The following is an 18,762-nucleotide window of genomic DNA, read 5'->3' on the forward strand; positions in this document are numbered from 1 at the left end:
CCGACTGTGGTGGGCTTGCCTTCTTTTCCCTTGGCCCTCTAGGTTGATCTTCTTCCTCGCCTTGACATCGGATGGTGTGAGAAAGTGGCTCTATATATACTGGACCAGAATAAGGTACAGTGTGTATAGAGTCCACAAACCCCAGAGGTTAAAGCCAGGAGTGACCTTACTCTCTAAAGTGGTAGCTTGGTCGAGCAGTAAGGCAGTGCCATAGGACAGTGTAAAGCATTTGTTGTACACACTCAGTCAGCAAAGGATGGAATCACTCTGGGTATAGTCTGGAATGTACTAACAAAAGCCAGACCCAATTGCTTTAAAGAAGTGTACCACTCTTGTGGTATTTCAGGCATTAAATATTCATTGAACAAGCTTTCCAATATGCTGCAGCAGGTTTGTGCGCAATAGCGATTGAACTTCAGAGGAAGACCTTGCAACTTAAAGATCACAAGTTTCTCGAGCAGATGTTAATGCAATGTCCTTTTAAAACAAAAAGGCTTTCAGTCTACTTAACTTAACAAATTAAATGTTCATAATGGGAATTGTAGGCCCCAAGGTAACTTCCCTAATCATATGTGTGGGTGGAAATAACATGTTGTTAGAATAAGTCACTACCCTGGAAACTGTTACCACATATAGCTGTCCCGGCTTTATCCCACAACAACCTTGGTCATTCAGTATCAATTAACTTCTATTTTAAAATAATCAGAACCCTGGCCAAATCAAGGAGACTAGGGTACCATTCAGAATAGACGCTAAAATAGCTATGGAAGCATTGCATGTCCCATGAAGAGTCATCTCTTTACAAACTAATGAATGACCGAATTAAGTTTCACATTTGATTCCACTAATGAAGACTTTAGTTTCCCCACTCAAACATCTATAATCAAAGGGTAAAAACTGGGTTTTGTTAACAAAACTCTCCCCCAGAGCTTCATATCTGTCTACTTAAAAGTGTGTCAAACAAGATGTAAACTGAAATGTTGAGATTGATTATGAAATGAACCCATGGATCAACAATATAGCAGATGTTATCTCTGCTACTGTGAAAGGCAATTTTTCAAAACGCTCTACTTTTAGCATTGTATAAGTTGCGTCTTACTTTGCCATTAGTCTTTGCGTGTGTGTTAAATTATAAGGCAAAAACAACATTGTTACGTTCAGGCGGCCAATCTAATTGCAGAAAGAACAATTGATGAATGGAATGCTGAACAGTGTCAAACACTCACCCCCAGAGGTTAGATCTGGGCCTAAAATCCATCCTTTTTTTGCTCACCAGACCATTCCAGTTTAAACCGAGCCATATGCAAATCAGTCTTGACCCTGCTCTCCCATGGGAACACTCCAGCCCGAACAGCTAGGCCACTTCTTCCTGTACTGGAAACAAGCATCCTAGAATCGGATTTGTGTTATCATCCCTCATCCGCCAAAAGAGCTTGAATCTAGTGGCATAGTGAGCATGGGACCCAAGTCAAGTCAAACCCGTCCCACTCTTGGAGATAAATGCAAAAAGAACAATTGATGGGCAGAATGCTGAACAATGTCAAACATTTACCCCCAGTCAGAGATCTGGACCTAAATCCATTGCGTTTTTGTTCAGCACGCTGTTCCAGTTTGGACCCAGCCATATGCAAATCCGTCTTGACCCTGCTCCCCATGGGAACAGTGCAGCCCTAACTGCCAGCCACGTCCTCCCTGAACCGGAAACAAGCATCCCAGAACCTATGCCTCATCAGGCAGTATAGCTTGAATCCAGTGGCATGACAAGCACCGAAGAAGGAAGAGGAATAGGTTCCATGGTTTTAGAGTGTTGGAATTCTCTATGCTTCGTATTCTTAAAGGAGCTGCTGTGTTTTGGCAGCATTAAAGGAGAATGCAATAATGTTAGCTTCCTGTCTTGCCATAAAATTACATTAATAGTTACTGGACTAATTGCAGACACAGCTGTCTGCACAGCTTGAACAGCCTTTTCTATGTTAGCTGTTATTGTACGTATAACAAAAACTGTGTTAAATATCTACATAGCCTAGCTAGATCTATGTAAAGAGTACGGAGGTCTGCATCATCTAATGGTGCTAAGTTTGGGTATGGTGTTTAGCTGGCTAGGACTGGCCAGGTCGCTCCATCATTGCTGACAGGACCCAGTCTTACATTGTTTAGTGGATGTGGAGGGCACCTTGAAACCAATTCTGATGTTCCTGATATGTTAATGGTTTTTCTAAATAGCAATAAACTCAATATTGACCCGGTACTACAGCTGGAGTGTATGTGTGAAATCCCTGTGAAGTGGCATCGACCCAAGGAATGTAAACCCATGAATAAAATACTTTTGCCTTTATGTTTTGTGGGCCTTTACCACAAAGGTAACATCTCCTCCACCAACAGAAGAGAGTTAACAAATATTTAATTAATGGAATTCAAAGAAAGGAAAATACTATAGTGGGGTAACCCTTTTAAAAACTTTCAAGCTTGAAAAATCTCTATATAAGCTGAGGAGGCTTAATCCCCAACAACACGGACATCTCCGTATAAGATGAAAAGGAGACCTTGGGCCCACACAAGAACTGCTCAGGAGACCCATTAAATAAGTACCTAACCTAGAACGTTAGTGGCGCCATGCTATACGGTTCCTACGGATTAAGTACGACTGTGTATCTAGACAACATGAACTGCAGAATATAAGGACTCAGTTCATACATATCCTCAGGCTATGTTGGCCCAGTTCCTAGCTAGCTTACAGTGCCCCTTCTAAACCCCTAACCTTACCAGAGTACCAGATGGTATCAACAACCTCGAACATGGCCACTCTTTATTCCCCAAGGAAATAGTGGAAACAGATCTACCCTTTCCTTGTTACTTTTGCATGCCCAATGTAAAACACAATAAAGATATGACTGGCTTTTCAGACATTTATTGAAACAATCGTATTCTTGTATTGAAAGCGTGAGCTGCAGTTATTAGGCTGATTGCATTTCAAGATTGGTGAAAAAGATAAACAATCCAACCATGATAACGTTACTATGTGGTTATACTCCTATCTAATACTACCTATACTATTGAGAGCATAGTGGGAGTAGCCTCTGCCAGATCCATTGGGATAGCTTAACTCCCAGGACCCAAGTGTGATGTGCCAGGAAGCTGGTCTGTGTAGAACAGGCTATTGTCCCTTGCAGGATGGAGGTCCGAGTCAGCAGGGCTGCATCTCAGTCACAGCGCACTGCTTTCCAGGACAATCCCAGCAGAAGTGCCCCTCTGACGAATATAGCAGTGAGGCTGTTTATTTAATAAAAGTACAGTTCCAATCGCACTTTGGTCAAAGATGCAGAGCTGATGCAATGGTTTGTCTGGAGCCTCAGAGCTGTCTCCAACCGGGCAACCAAATACCAAGGGAATTGCGTTTTATGTGCCTAGCTTTGGACAGAGGGTATAAATAACATAAAAATACTAAGAAATAAACTGCATGTATAATAGCTTCTCAGTACATTATCATGTAAGTGTAAAACATGTCAAAGTTAACATTAGAAAAAGATATGAAGCTAAAACGTGAATCTAAAAGGGAGACGCGGGCAGGCCCTGATGTACCTCACACAACTAACTTTTAAAAAAAAATATATTTAACAATTATTGCTAAAAAAAACTGGATTTTTTCCTTAAAGTTATTCTGCATTAACCCTTAATGAGAGCGTGCTTTTTACTTAGCTCCTTTCAGCACCTCCCTCCCACTCTTAAAACAAATATGGTGTAGAGCAAACCTCTTTCCACTACAAATCAGATGTACAAACATGGAAGTGGGATCCTCCTCATTTCTGCATAAAAGGAAGGTTATGCTTTTGCTTAAAATGTGTTGTACGCCACAGGGCCTCCCCACAAAATGTGCAACATGGGTTCACCTGCCGCTAGTCTTTATATGGCTCAACAACACTCACATTGTTTGTTGTTCTTAAACATGTTGACGCTTTCATAAAATGTTGTACTGCTGCTTGAATTGCCTACTGGTCGCTTGCCTTCCCCGGCTAGATATAGTTTTTTTCGTAGCTTCATAATGAATTAGAACATAAGATGTCTTCATGACGCGGCATTTGATCTGACCCTGATGTGTGCCCTGGCAAAACACTGATTCCTTGAATTCCAATAAGCCTGATCAACAATTAAGGTAAATCGTGGCAGTGAGAGCAGGTTAACATAGCTTTATCATATAGAGACATCTAGCCACAAATTCCTTACCTTAGAATTTCCCAGGCATCAGGCTGGATCCAAGAGATTTTCCTCGACCGTTACCCTTGCACGCTGGTAGGTGGCGTTGGTTGGCTCCACGTGACCTCACTGGCACCATCTGAATCACATATAAAGGTGCCACCTGAGCGCACTGACGTCAGTTCTTTTCTTTCCGAGCCAGCTAGCGCAGATCCGTGCAGAGAGGTACCCTCTGTCACTTTATGACATGCTTTTTTCAACGTTTTGTCGACTGTTTTTGGTGTGTAGGTTTTTCCACAATGTCGAAGACTACTTCTGGATTCAAACCGTGCGGCACCTGCCATCGCACCATGTCAGTGACGAATCCACACTTGTCTCTGGTGCCTGGATCACAACCACGACTCAAAGCCTTAGTCCAACTGCCGGACCAGGACTCTGAAGGTTTTGAGGGGGCGGTCCCTAAAGCTGCTTACCGCCTGGCGCTCTGCTCCATGCCGTTTGCCCCGGCGGTCTCTTTCCTAGCCCCAGTAGAGAGGAAGGTCTGTGCACCGCTCCAGGAGTCCTAAGTCCTTGTCCTCCTTCTCGAAGTCATCAGGTCGGTCAGCTGAGAGGCATAACAAACAGAAGCAGTCGAAGCGTGCTTCAGCTTCTCCATGTCTGTCGGCGAACGTGACAGAGGAGTCTCGATGCTTTAGGCCTAGTTCTTCAGAATCTGCGCCTGGGCCGGCTCCACGTTTCCTGCCTTTCCGGAGGTGAACCCCACCCAACTTAAAGAATTCTGTGACGCCATGTGCCTCCATTTGAGCGACCGGACCTCGGGCGCACCTTTGGGCCCTGGAGGCTCAGGGGCAGATGCCCCACCAATGGATCCGGTGGTGGATCAGAACTGACACAGGTCGTGTCACACCAACCTTCCCCAGCGCTGGCTCCCGTGCCGAGACACCCGATACCGCCAGCAGCGCCAGCCCCATTCTTATCTCGAATGACCTGGAGCGGGATTGGCTCCTACCAATGAGGAAAATTGAATTTTGCCTTGTCATGTGTCCCTACGTGTTCCCCATTACATGCTATATGTGCATGATCGATATGCATATATTCCCCCTTGACCGAATAAAGACGCAATTATAGTTGTGTCCAACGTTAGTATGCCAGTTTCCAGTCCTCGTGAAAGCAACGAGTATTAGGCCTATGTTGCCAACGTCTTACATTGTGCACGTTAATTCATCGAGTTGTCCCCGTTTCTAGGCCTCCAAGGGCCCGGACACCAGATTCAAGCTCCAGTCTCCTGAAATCACTCCGAGGAGCGATACAGCCCCTCCCGCATCCCTGACCCTTCGCTTACTTTCTGCCAAGCAGCGCGGTGCCCGGCCTGGCCTGCCTGCCTGTCTGCCAAGAATATGTTATGCCTCCAGTTATCAGTCCAGCTCCCCGGCTTCACATTCCTAAGCTAACGAACCGCATAAACATCTTCAGCTATAGTCTAGTCTTCCTGTCTCCATGCAAGAGAATTACTGAATTAATATTCATAGAAGATTCATAGTACACGCAATACATGTAGAATATATGCATGCACCAGCCTTAGTGTCAAGTAGCCTTTGCCCTGATAACTTTTAGATTCTATCAACATGTACTCCAAACACAAGATATCAGATATGCTATAGGTACATGTTGTCCTGACATCCCAGACTTTAGTCTCCTCTTTTAGCGCAGAAGTCAGAGCCCCCAGCTCTCCCTAGTTACACGTCATGGCCCGTTTGCGTGCACCAGTAGGTTAAAGGTTCCAGCTGCCCAGGTAGCCCCCTCCATGTATCCACCCATTTATGACACTTCCGTGACGTTTTCATCACATGTCTACGTGCACGCCCTGTGCACGCCTTCTTTTTACGCCCATATGTTCTTATCTTACGTTTGTCACTTGTTACGCCTACTGTATGCAATGTAATTGTACTGTTTTCCTATATATACTATGTACTGTTAATGAGACGTTGCAGCTGCCATTCCATTTCATTGCATGCCACTTCATGGTCTTTAGGCTCGAGCCATCCGATTAAAGCCATTCTGACTCAGATATCACGGATCCTGCCTCTTATTTATTGAGCTATCTGTTTTCAGTTAATGCATAGAAAAATAGTACCGGTAATTAATTATTTATTTACCACACCAATGCCGATTTCAGTGCCAATAGCACCCATGGGTCCTAGGTCGGTTTCTTAGCCTTATTTTGAAGGGCTAGGAATGGAGGAAGATTGGGAAGTGTCGCTAGACCCTTTACAAGACCAGCCTTACCACGAAATGGACTGGTATGAGGAATTGAGTGAGGCCAGTGGACTGGATACCTCTCCAGATTCTGCCCTGCTTTCTCCCCTTTCCGTGGCTAAGGAGGAGGGAGCTTCATATGCTTTGGTGGTGAGAAGGGCAGCTGAGGTCCTGGACCTTCAGCTTCCTTCAGTGAAAGTCAAGACTAACCTCTTAACAGAGGTCCTGCAGCCAGGGTGTCTCCTCCTCGGATCCCCTCCCGCCTTTCAACAAGGCCTTGACTGGTGTCCTTCTGGGAACCTGGTCCAAGCCCAGCACAGAGGCGCTTGTGAATAGGAATATTGCCCGCTGCCATTGCCCTGCTCCAGAAAACCCAAAATGTCTCACCAACCACCCTACCTCGAGAGCTTGGTGGTTAAGCCTCTACCTCACAAGGTGCGTTCCCTTCTGTACTCCTGGACAGGGAATCCAAGAGGCTGGATAGGTGGGCAAGAAAAGGTTTTCTTCCGCCAGCCTTGCGGTTGGTGAACACTGCAAACCTTTTGGGCATCTATGCTGACACTCTGTGGCAAAGATTTGTGTAAGTACTACCTCAGTTCCTGGAGGAGGCCCAGGCCATTCTCTCCGAAACAGTATCAGACATGAGAGATGCGGCAAACTGGACAGAGCGATATCGACGGTGGCTGTTAGACGCCACACCTGGCTGAGAACTTCTGGCTTTTCTGGGGATGTCCAGGCTTCCCTTATGGACATGCCCTTTGATGGCACCTGTCTCTTTGAAGACCAGGTAGAGATGGCCCTGGAGTGCTTTAGGGATTCACGGGCTATGGCCAAGTCCTTTGGCCTCTCAGTGACCACTCGTCCCCAGTCTGCTTTTCGCCCCTTTCGTGGCCATGGAAGTCCTGCAGCCTCCAAGCATTCCCGGTCTGCCCTCCAAGATCATGGGCGGCTGGTTGGTGGCAGGAGCAGCCATCACATCCACCTCTGGCAAAACATCACATCGGCTAGATGGGTTCTTCATATAGTATGAAAGGGCTACTCAATCACCTTCGGGACCACCCCACCCTATATACCTCCAACTTACAACCGGCTGACTGAGGATTACCTGAACTTACTTCAGGAGGAAGTCAGGACTCTCCTGGCCAAGGGAGCCATAGAGAGGGTTCCAGTGCCAGAAGTAGGCTGTGGTTGCTTTTCCTGCTACTTTCTGATCCCAAAAAAGGACAGAGGCCTTTGTCCTATTCTAGATCTGTGAGCCCTCAACTACTTCCTCAAAAGGAAATGTTCAAAATGCCCACTCTGGCTCAGTTTCTGTCTGCCCTAGACCCCAGAGACTGGATGGCAGCGTTGGACTTGCAGGACGCTTATTTTCACATTCCCGTCCTGCCTGCCCGTCGACGTTACCTGCGGTTCGTGGTAGGTCACAAGCACTTTCCGTCCACAGAGGTCCCCTTTGTCCTTACCAGCACCCCTCGGGTACTCATCAAGGTGATTGTCGCAGCTCATCTGCGCACATCAGGGGTGCCAGTCTTCCCCTACCTTGACGACTGGCTGTTGAAGGCAAGCTTACCCCTGACTTTCCTCTCCCACCTCCAGAATACGGCGAACCTCCTGCTTTCGCTGGGGTTTTTTATCAACGTGCCGCAGTCACATCTGGTTCACTCACACGCTCCCTTTCATTAGAGTTGTTCTGGACACAGTGCAGTTTCAGTTCTATCGTCATGAGCCGCGAGTCCAGGATAATCAGGGTATGATACTGATGTTTCAGCCTCTATCCTGGATTTCGGTGAGCCTCACTCCAAGGCTACTGGGCCTCATGGCCTCCTTTATCCTGCAAGTTACACATGCCAGATGGCATATGCAGGCCCTGCAGTGGGACCTGAAGTTCCAGTGGGCGCAGCATTAGGGGAATCTCTCCGACATGGTCCAGATCTCAAAGAGCACTGCACAAGACTAGCAGTGGTGACTGACCAGCCGCTATTGGGTCAGAGGCACACCCCTCCCCCCATTCAGATGACACAGTAGTGACCAATGCATCATTCCGGGAATGGGGTGGTCATCTGGGATAGGTGGCGATCAGAGCACTCTGGTCTCGAGTGGAATCCGGACACCACATCAACCTGCTGGAGCTCCAAGCGATTCACTTTACATTGAAAGCTTTTCTTCCTTCCATCAAAGGAAAGCTGGTTCAGGTGTTCACCGACAATACCAACGCCATGTGGTACTGGAAAAACAGGGCGTGGTGGGGTTGTGGTCTCTTTTGCAAGAGGCCCTGCGTCTCTGACCATGGCTGGAACAGCAGCGCATATCCCTGGTGGTTCAACACCTGGCAGGTTCCCTGAATGCCAGTGGCAAAAAATTGTAAACTTTGTACAGAAAGGTCTATTGGTCCTCTTTCTGCTTCCCTCTCCCAAGTCCTTCTCTTTCTATCGACCCTTGCCCAGCAGGGCTCTGCTCTGGGCACTCTTAAAGGGTGTCTGTCAGTCCTGTCTGCCTTCTGGAGGCTGCCAGGCCAACTCTCTTTATTGAAATCCCCTATTGTAAATAGATTTCTTAAAGGGCTTGTATATAAGTTCCCTACTGCCCTATTCATCATTAGTCAGTGGCCTTAATATGGTTCTCACCTTTCTCATGTGTCCTCCAAACCTCTGCACAACTTCCCCCTCTGCCTGCTTACAGTCAAACCTGCCTTTTTGGTGGCAATCACTTCTGCCAGGAGTGTGAGCAAATTGCAGGCTTTATCAACCAGGCCTCCATACCTTATCTTCACTGATTAGTTAGTTTTTCGTGCTAAGGCCTCTTTCTTACCAAAGTAGTAACTCCATTCCCGTGGGGCAATCTGTCACCTTGCCCACTTTCTAAGCTCCTCCACTCCCCTCTAAAGAGGAGGAGCGACTCCACCGTCTGCACCCAAAAAGAGCGTTTTTGTTCTACTGCGACCACACTAAAAGATTCCGGGTGGACGACCAACTCTTAGTGGGGTTTGTTGGATCAAAGCAAGGTTGTGTGGTACAGAAGAGGACAATCTTGAGATGTCTGCAGCACGCAAATGGACAGTGTGTGGTACCTGCCGATCCGACGACTAGACTCCTTGCACGCCCCATACAGAATCCACACTGGAATTACGAATCCAAAATAGTAGACAGCAGTAAGAGTCTGCCTGGGTTTAAATGGAGTTCATTCTACGTACGAGATGTCGCGATAGCTGCCTTATAACTTCCTAATTTCTAGTAACCACAGCAGCCATCGTGGAATAAACCTACAATTTAGTTTGCATTTCCACCACTATTGGCCTCTTTGCAAGTGGCTTCTTGCACATATAGATAGTTTCTGAAATACCTGCTTGTACGCAGTATGAGCACAACTCCCACAGACCCCGACATTCTCAAAATGGTGGCCTTGGTGCTTATCTTTTTTTAGGGTAGTGAGTGCCTGGAGTCCTTCATTTCTGGGCAAGTTGTCACAGCCTTGGTTTGAACCTGGGAAAATTGGGGGCCATAGTTTGTCTCTTTATGGGATGTTGCCACTTCCTGTTCCATCTACCTCAGAAAAGGGATTGTGAGAAGATTACAAGGCATTCTTAATCAGTGTCTTGTGGATCAAACCAAATATGTCACTGTTTACAGAAACACATTGGGGCTTAATGCATTCTTTTTGGTGTCCAAGGATGTTCTATCAGTGCTGTAATCCAGGATGGTGGTGGTAATCTACCCAGAGTCACAGCTTTATTCTTTATGAGGAAGCAGTAGAGTAGTTACTCTTTATAGCTCTGATGGTTTACTGGTAATAAGGTATGTTCCTAATAGTATCCCACTTTACCAAAATAGGCAGCACTAGAGCAAATAGCCTCCCACGTCCACAAGTGGAAGATTTTTCAGTAAATGTTCAAGTTCATCTTCTTCCCATGGGGTCAAACTCTCTTTTACTGCTTTGCTTCCCACATCATCTCTCAAGTGTGATCAGTTCAATTCCTGCAGGGTCAGATTGTCTGCTTTCCTAGGAGACTATCTGCATTTGGGCAGTAGGTGGGTGTTTCTGTAGCCACATTAATTTCCAAATTCACCTTACCCCTCGAAATCCAAGTATTCCCCTGTAGATCAGACAGAGCTCACTGCACTTTGTGATCCTAATGACTTTGACCTGGTTGCTCCTCAAACTTTCTCACACCTTAAGACTATCACCACATTTTTCTAGACCTCCGTTCAGTAGAGCAAGCTAGAAAATGTTACACCTACTCACTGTGGACCATGGCCAGCGAGATCTTGCCAAACGGCCATCCAGGAGGACCTCAGGACGGCATGTGCTGAAACCATTCAGGATTCTTGCTGTCCTTGAAACTGCAGAGCGTTTGGGTTACGCCATGGGCTCAAGAATAGTACTCTGACTGTTGGATGGTGCAACATGATTTTTAAGGCATGTCTAGGAATCTGTGATGGACATGTTCTTCGATGGCCCTAGACTATTCTTGAAGAAGACCAAGTCTGTGCCAGAGCGCTTTCAAGGACAGCTGTCAACCCTGCTCCCTAGGGTTGCTTTCTCAGGTCTGTCATTTTCACCAAAAGTACTGGAAATTCAGGGGCCACTCATGAGGTGTAGAGTATAGACTGTAACAGCCCTCTGAGCCGCTGATGCTACCAGCCCAAAACTTTTTCAGCCCCGAGGTTACAGCAGTGGCCAAGACCATGCACATCAGAAGGGACAGTAGTTTTCTTTCTCCTTGTTCTCTCCTGTAAAGGCCTTCAGACTAATTTGATTTGCCCTTTCAGAGTCACAACCAGCTAGTCGGGGCAGGATTTGATTTAACCTCCATGGCTGGAAATGAATCACGTCCGATTGGGTGCTTTAAATCGATCAGACTGGTTAGGCTCTGACATTTATCTTTTCCCCACCTTGCATTCTCTTTCAAGAGACATTCTATCGGACCATGCCACACTTTTGATAAAGGTGGTGAGTTTTCCTCTGTTCTAGAACGAGTTGAGCAGACTTCGGCTAGTGGGCCACATATGTAATCTCAATCCCAAGTTAGCCCAAAACATCTTCGACTAGTTGATGTGCCGTGTCTGGATCTTTTCACCATGACCGTGAACATGTAGTGTTGAGACTGTGCTTTCCAGTTTCAACCAGGAACGTCGCTTGGAGATTTATTTAGTCTATGATGGACAAAAGTCTCTTCTACTTGTTCCACCATTACCTCCCCTGATTCAAGCCCGAAAGTAAGACTGAGCACACTCAGCTTACGTGATTGAGAGCCTGTATTGGTCAGGTGAGTATAGTATCCTAATCCTATGAGACTGAGCTTTTTCCTAAAACCTGGTGCCTTTTTTGTAGACCCTTCTGTCTCTGCAACAGTTAGGTCTCCACATCCTACACTTTCATCTGTGTACAATGAGCACCGACAGCGGATTGATTCGCCAGCCTTGGTAGTACATATTATCCTTGCAGTAAGAGATCAGCCGGGGAAATTCAGTTAATCCTGATGTTGGGGAAGTTTCTGGTCTGGGTTGGGACTGTTGTTTTCAGCGTCTTCAGGTCAGACTTTGATATTCTCTTTGTTTTATATTGGGCTTGCAGTGGGCCCTTTCTGCCTTTTTTAGTTAGCCAGACCGGCACTCCCTCTTCGGATAACCTGTTCTAATGCAATTCCTGAAATGTCTAACACGTGTTCCCCTCAAACCTTTTGTCTTGCCACTGTGGTTGTAACTTGGTTTTTTGTTTTGCATGAATTTGCACTCTCTTCAAGCCCATGCACAATTGTGCTTTGTGGCTCTCAACCTTCAAGATGGCCTTTCACAATCCTTTCTGCTCGCTGCATGAGCGAACTGCTGGTGCTGTTCCTGCAACTTCATACACTTCCTTCTTCCCTGATAAGTTGATGTTGAGTACCCGGGTCCCCCGTTTTGCTCAAAGTGCTACCACTCATTTACTTGGGGCAGTCCATCACCCTACCAGCGTTTTTCTCTCCACCACTTCATCCCTCAGAAGAGGAGGAGAGACTTCATTGACAGAACCTCAAAGGAGCCTTAAGTTTCTATGACAAAGGAGTATGATGTCCAAGAAGATTAAGACTGTAAAGAAAAGGACTCTGCAGAGCTGTATAGTTCAATGTATAAAGATCTGTTATGTGTTGGGCAAGAAGCACCCTATAGAACTCTGACCACATTGACTGCTTTAGCTGGTCTTTTATATTTGTCAGGCTGTGACATTTGCATCAATGCAGCATTACTGCCTGGATGACCAGGTCCACAGAGAGGGAGCTTTTTTTGCTCAGTCCTTTAGGACCGTTTGGGTTACGTCCACTTCTGAGACCCCCCCTACCCACCACCCACACCTTATGGGAGTTACTGCATTGGTATCTTTCTTTTTTTTTCTCCTCATATCAGCAATGTCTGCAAATCCAGGCCATTCAGCGGAACCTATTCCAACCTAAAATCTTAGACCTGTTGCATACTATCTCCGGCCCTGCCGTACCAGTCCTACACGTTTCCTGGTTTCTGGCTTTGCACAGGTGTAATCATCGGACCCCTTAAGTCATTTGGAAGTCGACCCATATCCGTCGACTGTTAGTGCCCCCCCCCCCCCCCACCCCCACCCCACAAGTTCTGGAGGCAGTGTCCATTTTACAAATGCTTCTAACCGCCTGAACCCAGTCAATCTCCTTAGGCAGTAAAGAATCTGTCCAGTGCCTGCAGATCTCTCTTCTGGCTAGGAGCATCATATAAAATAGCAGGGCCCTCCTAGATTTGGTTAAAGACTGACTGGGGAGGGGGGGCTTCCACCCCCATCAGCACTAATGTTAAACTTAGCATTATATTGACCCAACAAATGTTCTTAACCACGTTCTCCACCTCTTGCCAATACACTTGTAATTCTGGACATTTGAAAAACATATGCTGATCATCAGCTCTTAAAAAACCGCACCTACGGCATTTTTGAACCAGCTCTTGTACAAATTTCGCTATCCTCTGAGGCGTCCAATATAGCCGGTTGATAGTATAAAAAAGATTGTTTCAAATTGTCTGGCTTAAACATGGAGTACAGAAGTTTTAAGGAGGACTGCTACAGTGTTTGTAAATTCGTCCCCTGAATAACACCTTCCCATACCTAGTATGGTGCCTTCAGTTTCCTATCCTCAGCGTCATGTAATTTCCAGTACGAAAGAGCCACTTCCTTTTCTCTAGGGAGCCCATCCTGCAGTTTTCACTCAAATTCCCCCCCCCCCCCCCCTTCCCTATTTCCCTAACTTTAGCTGTGACCCAAGATGATAGCTGTAGGTACTTAAGTCTGGAAAGAGTTGCCAGTCTTTGCAGCGAACACTTCCCAGGGCAGCATACCCTGTACTGTTGACAATTCTACCAACACATCTATCCCAGCTCCCCTTAATGGAAGACTGAGCCCATCCTTAAGACAATCTGAGGTACCTGGTGAGTCCCAGATTGGGGAGAAATCTGAGAAGTAACCCATACCCAGAATCCTTCTAACTCTAAGCCAGAGAGCCAATGCTGCCTTTAATATCTTCAACCGAACCTTTTTGAAAAACTTCCTTGTACCAAACTTATATAAGAAACTATTAGTATTCCAGTCCCTGGCCATTTCTTCAAACATACCTCCCCATATTGTGGGCCCTGGTTTACCAAGGAGGACCCTGCAATTTTCTAAACTGAAAGGCTATGCAATATAATTTAAGATCTGGAAAAGCCAGTCCCCCTTTTTTCAAGCCGACACCTTAATTTTTTTCAGTCCATCCGAGCCCCTCACGATGCCCAAATAAAACTGACTATTTTCCCCTGGATCTTATCGAATGCAATTGAAAAGGTATGTCAATTTGGGAATGACCATCATTTTGATTAGATTTACTCTAGCATATGTGGTCAGGAGCAAGTTCTTCTATCTAGCAAGTAGAACATCAACTTTGTTCGCTACCCTCTCCAAATTATTCTGAGTTATTGACTCGATTTACTTTATATTAGTAATTCCAAGGTACCTGATCTCATCCTGTGCTTCCCCACTCTAATCCGTTATATTCCAGCACAATACCCCCATGACTTCTGATCATTTACTAAATATCCAGACAATGCTCTAAATACTCCTACCAAAGCTTCTGCCCTATGTATGGTTTGACCTGGGTCTAAGGTAAATATTATGAGATCATAAGCATGCCATGCAATTTTTTATTTTTGTAGCCGCCCGAACTAAATGGAACGACCTTCCCATCCCGCCGCTAAAGCTGAGCAAGTGGCTCAATATAAATATCGAACTCCTAATAACCAGAAAATTCCTCGCAAGAGAGCCGTTGAGGATGATCCTAACTGTAGAAATCTCATATAGCCCTTATAATGTTCCAGTAAAAAGAGAACTAAATTCAACGCGCTATATAAAAACTTTATAAATAAATATCCACCAGGACTTCCCACAAAAAAAAACAGCAGACACAATCAAAAGCCTTTGCTGCGTCTAATGTGACAACTGCCAAGGGGATCGGCCGGGCTGTGGCATGATCTATACTGCCTATTAACTGCTGGGTAAGCTCATGTATATGTCTCCCAGGGACAAATCCCTTCTGGTCTGTATGTATAAGCTGGGGTGCCAATTCAGCCAATGTCCCTGCCAAAATACCTTATAATCTGCTTTTAGCAGGAATATTGGACGATATGAACCTGCCTTCCTCTTATCTTTAGCTGGCTTTAAGATCAGGACTATTGTAGTCTCCTTCCATGACCCAGGTACGTGTGTCTCCCCCTTATACACCAAATTAAACAAAGTCTCCCAGACTGAAACTATTTCCTCCATTAGGAGTTTATATACCTCCACAGGAATGGCATCATACCCAGCAGTCTTCCCGCCCTTGATATTTGACACGCCCTTCTGATCTCCTCCAGGCTAATCGGGGCTTCCATGCACACCTTTCGTTCTCTCGTGAGCTCAGGTAGGCCGACGTCATACAACCATTCTCTAAGGCTTCGAGGTTCTGGGAATGTATCTTCCTTATATAATGGAGAAAATAGGGTGACCATATGGCTCTGGATGTCTTCCAACGGGCTCTGTATGGGCTGGGCCCACTCTACCTTCAGAAGCGATTTGCCTTCTACACGCCCTCCAGACAATTGCGGTCGTCGGACCAATTCCTTATACAGACTCCCCGGTTCAAACGCCACCGGCTGGGCGGCTGTTCCTTCACTCGCAAAGCAGGCTTAGCCTGGAATGAGCTCCCTCTTGCCCTCAGGATGGTCTCAGACCCTGCAGTTTTTAAGAAGAAACTGAAAACGCTGCTGTTCTGATGCCTTTTTCCCCTCCTGACGCTCTGATTCTTCAGCTGGTTCTGTGGTAGGTTTTTTTGGTAGCAGCGCCGGGATACTTTGAGTAGCTGTGCGCTCTATAAAACTAGTATAACATAACAATTTATCTATAGCCTCACCCTGGGAGCCCACTACTAATGCCTTACTCACATTCCTGGATCTCACCATATTCAAATTGTCTCAGATTTCCAGCCTGACACTTTTCCTTACAATTTGAGTCCAGCATGACCCTATAATTTAGCTGTACCTCTTCAAGTTGTTCCATAGTATTTCCGTGTCTTCCCCCCCCCCCCCGCTCAACATCTGCAGAGAGGCCTCAAGGGCTCCAACAGTTTTTTCCATACCAGCCAGCTCTCTCCTATCTTCCCTGCTCTTTGAACACCCCAAACTTTTCAGTAACCCCCCCCCCCCCCCCCCCCCCCCCCCCCCCCACACAAATATATGCTTTAAAAGCGTCCCATACTATTCCTGGGAAGGCCGATCCTATATTATCCAAGAAGTACTCCGATCTCGGATGTGGCCTATTTTAATGCAAACACCACCTCACTATCTAAAAGAAGAGCACCTTCTAATGTCCACCTTATATCAGACTTGATTCCGGAGACTTGTAGTACCATATTGACATCAGAGTGGTCTGGTATATGTGATGGGTGGTGTTTAATCTCTTTTATGTTACCTGCTAATCGCCTTTCCACAAAAAGATAGTCCAATCTAGAATACTGACTGTATTATTTGCTGTGGAAGGTTTACCCTCTCACCTGCCCTTTTAAATACCTCCACACACCCACCAGACATAAGTCCTGCAGCATATTCCTGAGAGCCTTTCTAATCCTGTGAGCCTTGGCACCTACTCGTCTAGTTGATCGGTCAAGCTCAGGGTCCAACAGGATATTAAAATCTTCACCTATGATCACCGGAGCTGAAACCTCCACCAAGTTAAATTCCAAATTAACAATATGCTGCGGATCATCCACATTTGGGCCATAGAACCCAACACAAATTAACTCAAACTCTACACATTTCAATGCTGCCAAGACTCACCTACCAATGCCAAGTGTTTTAGAATACTTAACCTCCACCCCAGACCTTTCCTTAGCAAAATTGCAACCCCCTAACAACAGTTCTCTTGATCTGATACTACATAACTTTCAATCCATCTGTGCTTAGAGAAAAGCTATTTACACTCCCTTGCTACCAGATGCATCCCCTGGAGAATAATAATGTGCACATGACTCTCTTCCAGATATCTCAACACCACCCTTTGCCTGGCGCGAGCCTAAGACCGTTCACAGTCCAGGTTAGGAAGTATGTCTTTGCCTGTGTTATCCATCCTCCCCCTGTACTATTTCCCACCTCCAACACTTGTGATGTTGACATAGCTAATTTGGTGATACTGAGGACTTCTTTTTTTGTTTTTTACCCAACTGCTCCCCACCCATGTCCCACCACCCCAAACCCTACCTCCACCCGTGCCCTTCCCTGGGGAACCCTCCCTATCCTTGTAGGCATAAATATGCCTCTTGAGCTGCCTACTGGGGATTACTAAATGGAGCTCTAATCAACACATTTTTTGCAGCGCTTTAGCACATCTAGAGTTTGACTTCCGGCAAGACTATTTCAGGATCATCCTCTATTGTTTTTTTTCGTTTTATAGAATCTATTAATGCATCCATATCTTCAACTATCCTGTAGTTATACATTTGATTGTTCCACATTATGCGAAGCATTGCGAGGAAGGATAGCCTCTTTGACTGAATATGAAAGAAAATTCACCAGGATCTTTCTTGGCTTAGTTCGTGTGCAGGAGAACATGGCAGCTGCGTGCTAAGGGCTCCCTGGGGAGGCTGATTTCGCCGTGAGGGGCAACCTAATTTCCCAGGTCCCAGCGGGTAGCTGTGCTTACCGAAAGCGACGCGGAGGCTTCAGTGAAAATAACTCCCTCACTTAAATCTTTTTTTCTAGAGTAACCAGAACTTCAGAGGGGAGAGAGCGCAGTTGGAGCAGCTCTAATGAAAGTTCTAGAGCGAGAACGCCTGCAGAGACCCCTATTCTCAATGAGTCCCAAACTACAGAAGTACCTCGCCAAACGGAGATTATCTGAAAGAAACAGGTTAGTGTTAGATTCCTTACCTTAGAATATCCCCAGGCGTCAGACTGGATCCGGAAAGTTTTGCAGAGCAGTACCCCTGCGCGTCGGTAGGTGTCGTCTGCGGCTCCGCATCTGTCGTCGGTGTCGTTGGCGCCGGGATGACGTCGTCGGAGTACTTAGACGCCGGCCTCCCTGGCTGACGTCAGTTCTTCTTTTTTCTGCATCTTCAGTCAAGGAGCCTAGAGGGTTTAAGAGATACCGGGTTGCCCTCCACTCATATATCACAACAAACATGGCATGGAACGTGTAGTGTATCAACCGCTATAGTTTCCTCCTCAGCGTGGTGTATACATCACCATATCTTTTAATATATCTTTACGCAAAATCCTTCTTGTTTCTTATGGTCTTTTGCAACACTCTCATGCCTATTGTTTAAAACTTCTATTTCCATTGACAATCCTCCAGAAACAACATAACGGGACTAGTTTTGAACTCTATTCAGTACACCGATCAGCTCTTTCAATAAGCACAACACACCAAATCTAGGTGAGAAAATGTGAAAGGGATAAAGTGACACCTCACGGGCGAACCACCAAGGGGGTAACTGGCAGGTACTCACCAGATAAGCCCACTGTTCTCATCATAGGTAGTCACCTTATCTCCAAAAAGAAAAGAACAAAAAAATGTTCTAATTTAGTGTCCAAACAAAACAAATAGGTGCAAATAGAGTGATAGATAAATGCACTCTAACGTGGTGACGATGTGTAATTTAAAATTGACAGGCACACCTTTTGCACGATACCTTTATTATTCACTAAGGGTGAACGGTCAAATATAAAATGTGTACAGGTTGCTATCCATACATACCCATTTCACATGCCATTCTTTTTTCTGCGCCAGCAAGCGCAGATCCGGAAAAAGCAGTACTTAGTC

General features: G+C 45.9%; 1 protein-coding gene across 1 annotated transcript in view; it reads left to right on the forward strand.

Annotated features, from left to right (window-relative positions):
• Positions 1–18,762, forward strand: part of SMG1 (SMG1 nonsense mediated mRNA decay associated PI3K related kinase) — a 1,634,890-nt gene that overhangs the window by 1,073,554 nt on the left and 542,574 nt on the right. The window lies entirely within an intron of this gene.

Source organism: Lissotriton helveticus, chromosome 10 (genome assembly GCF_964261635.1).
Source record: "Lissotriton helveticus chromosome 10, aLisHel1.1, whole genome shotgun sequence".
Classification (NCBI taxonomy): domain Eukaryota; kingdom Metazoa; phylum Chordata; class Amphibia; order Caudata; family Salamandridae; genus Lissotriton; species Lissotriton helveticus.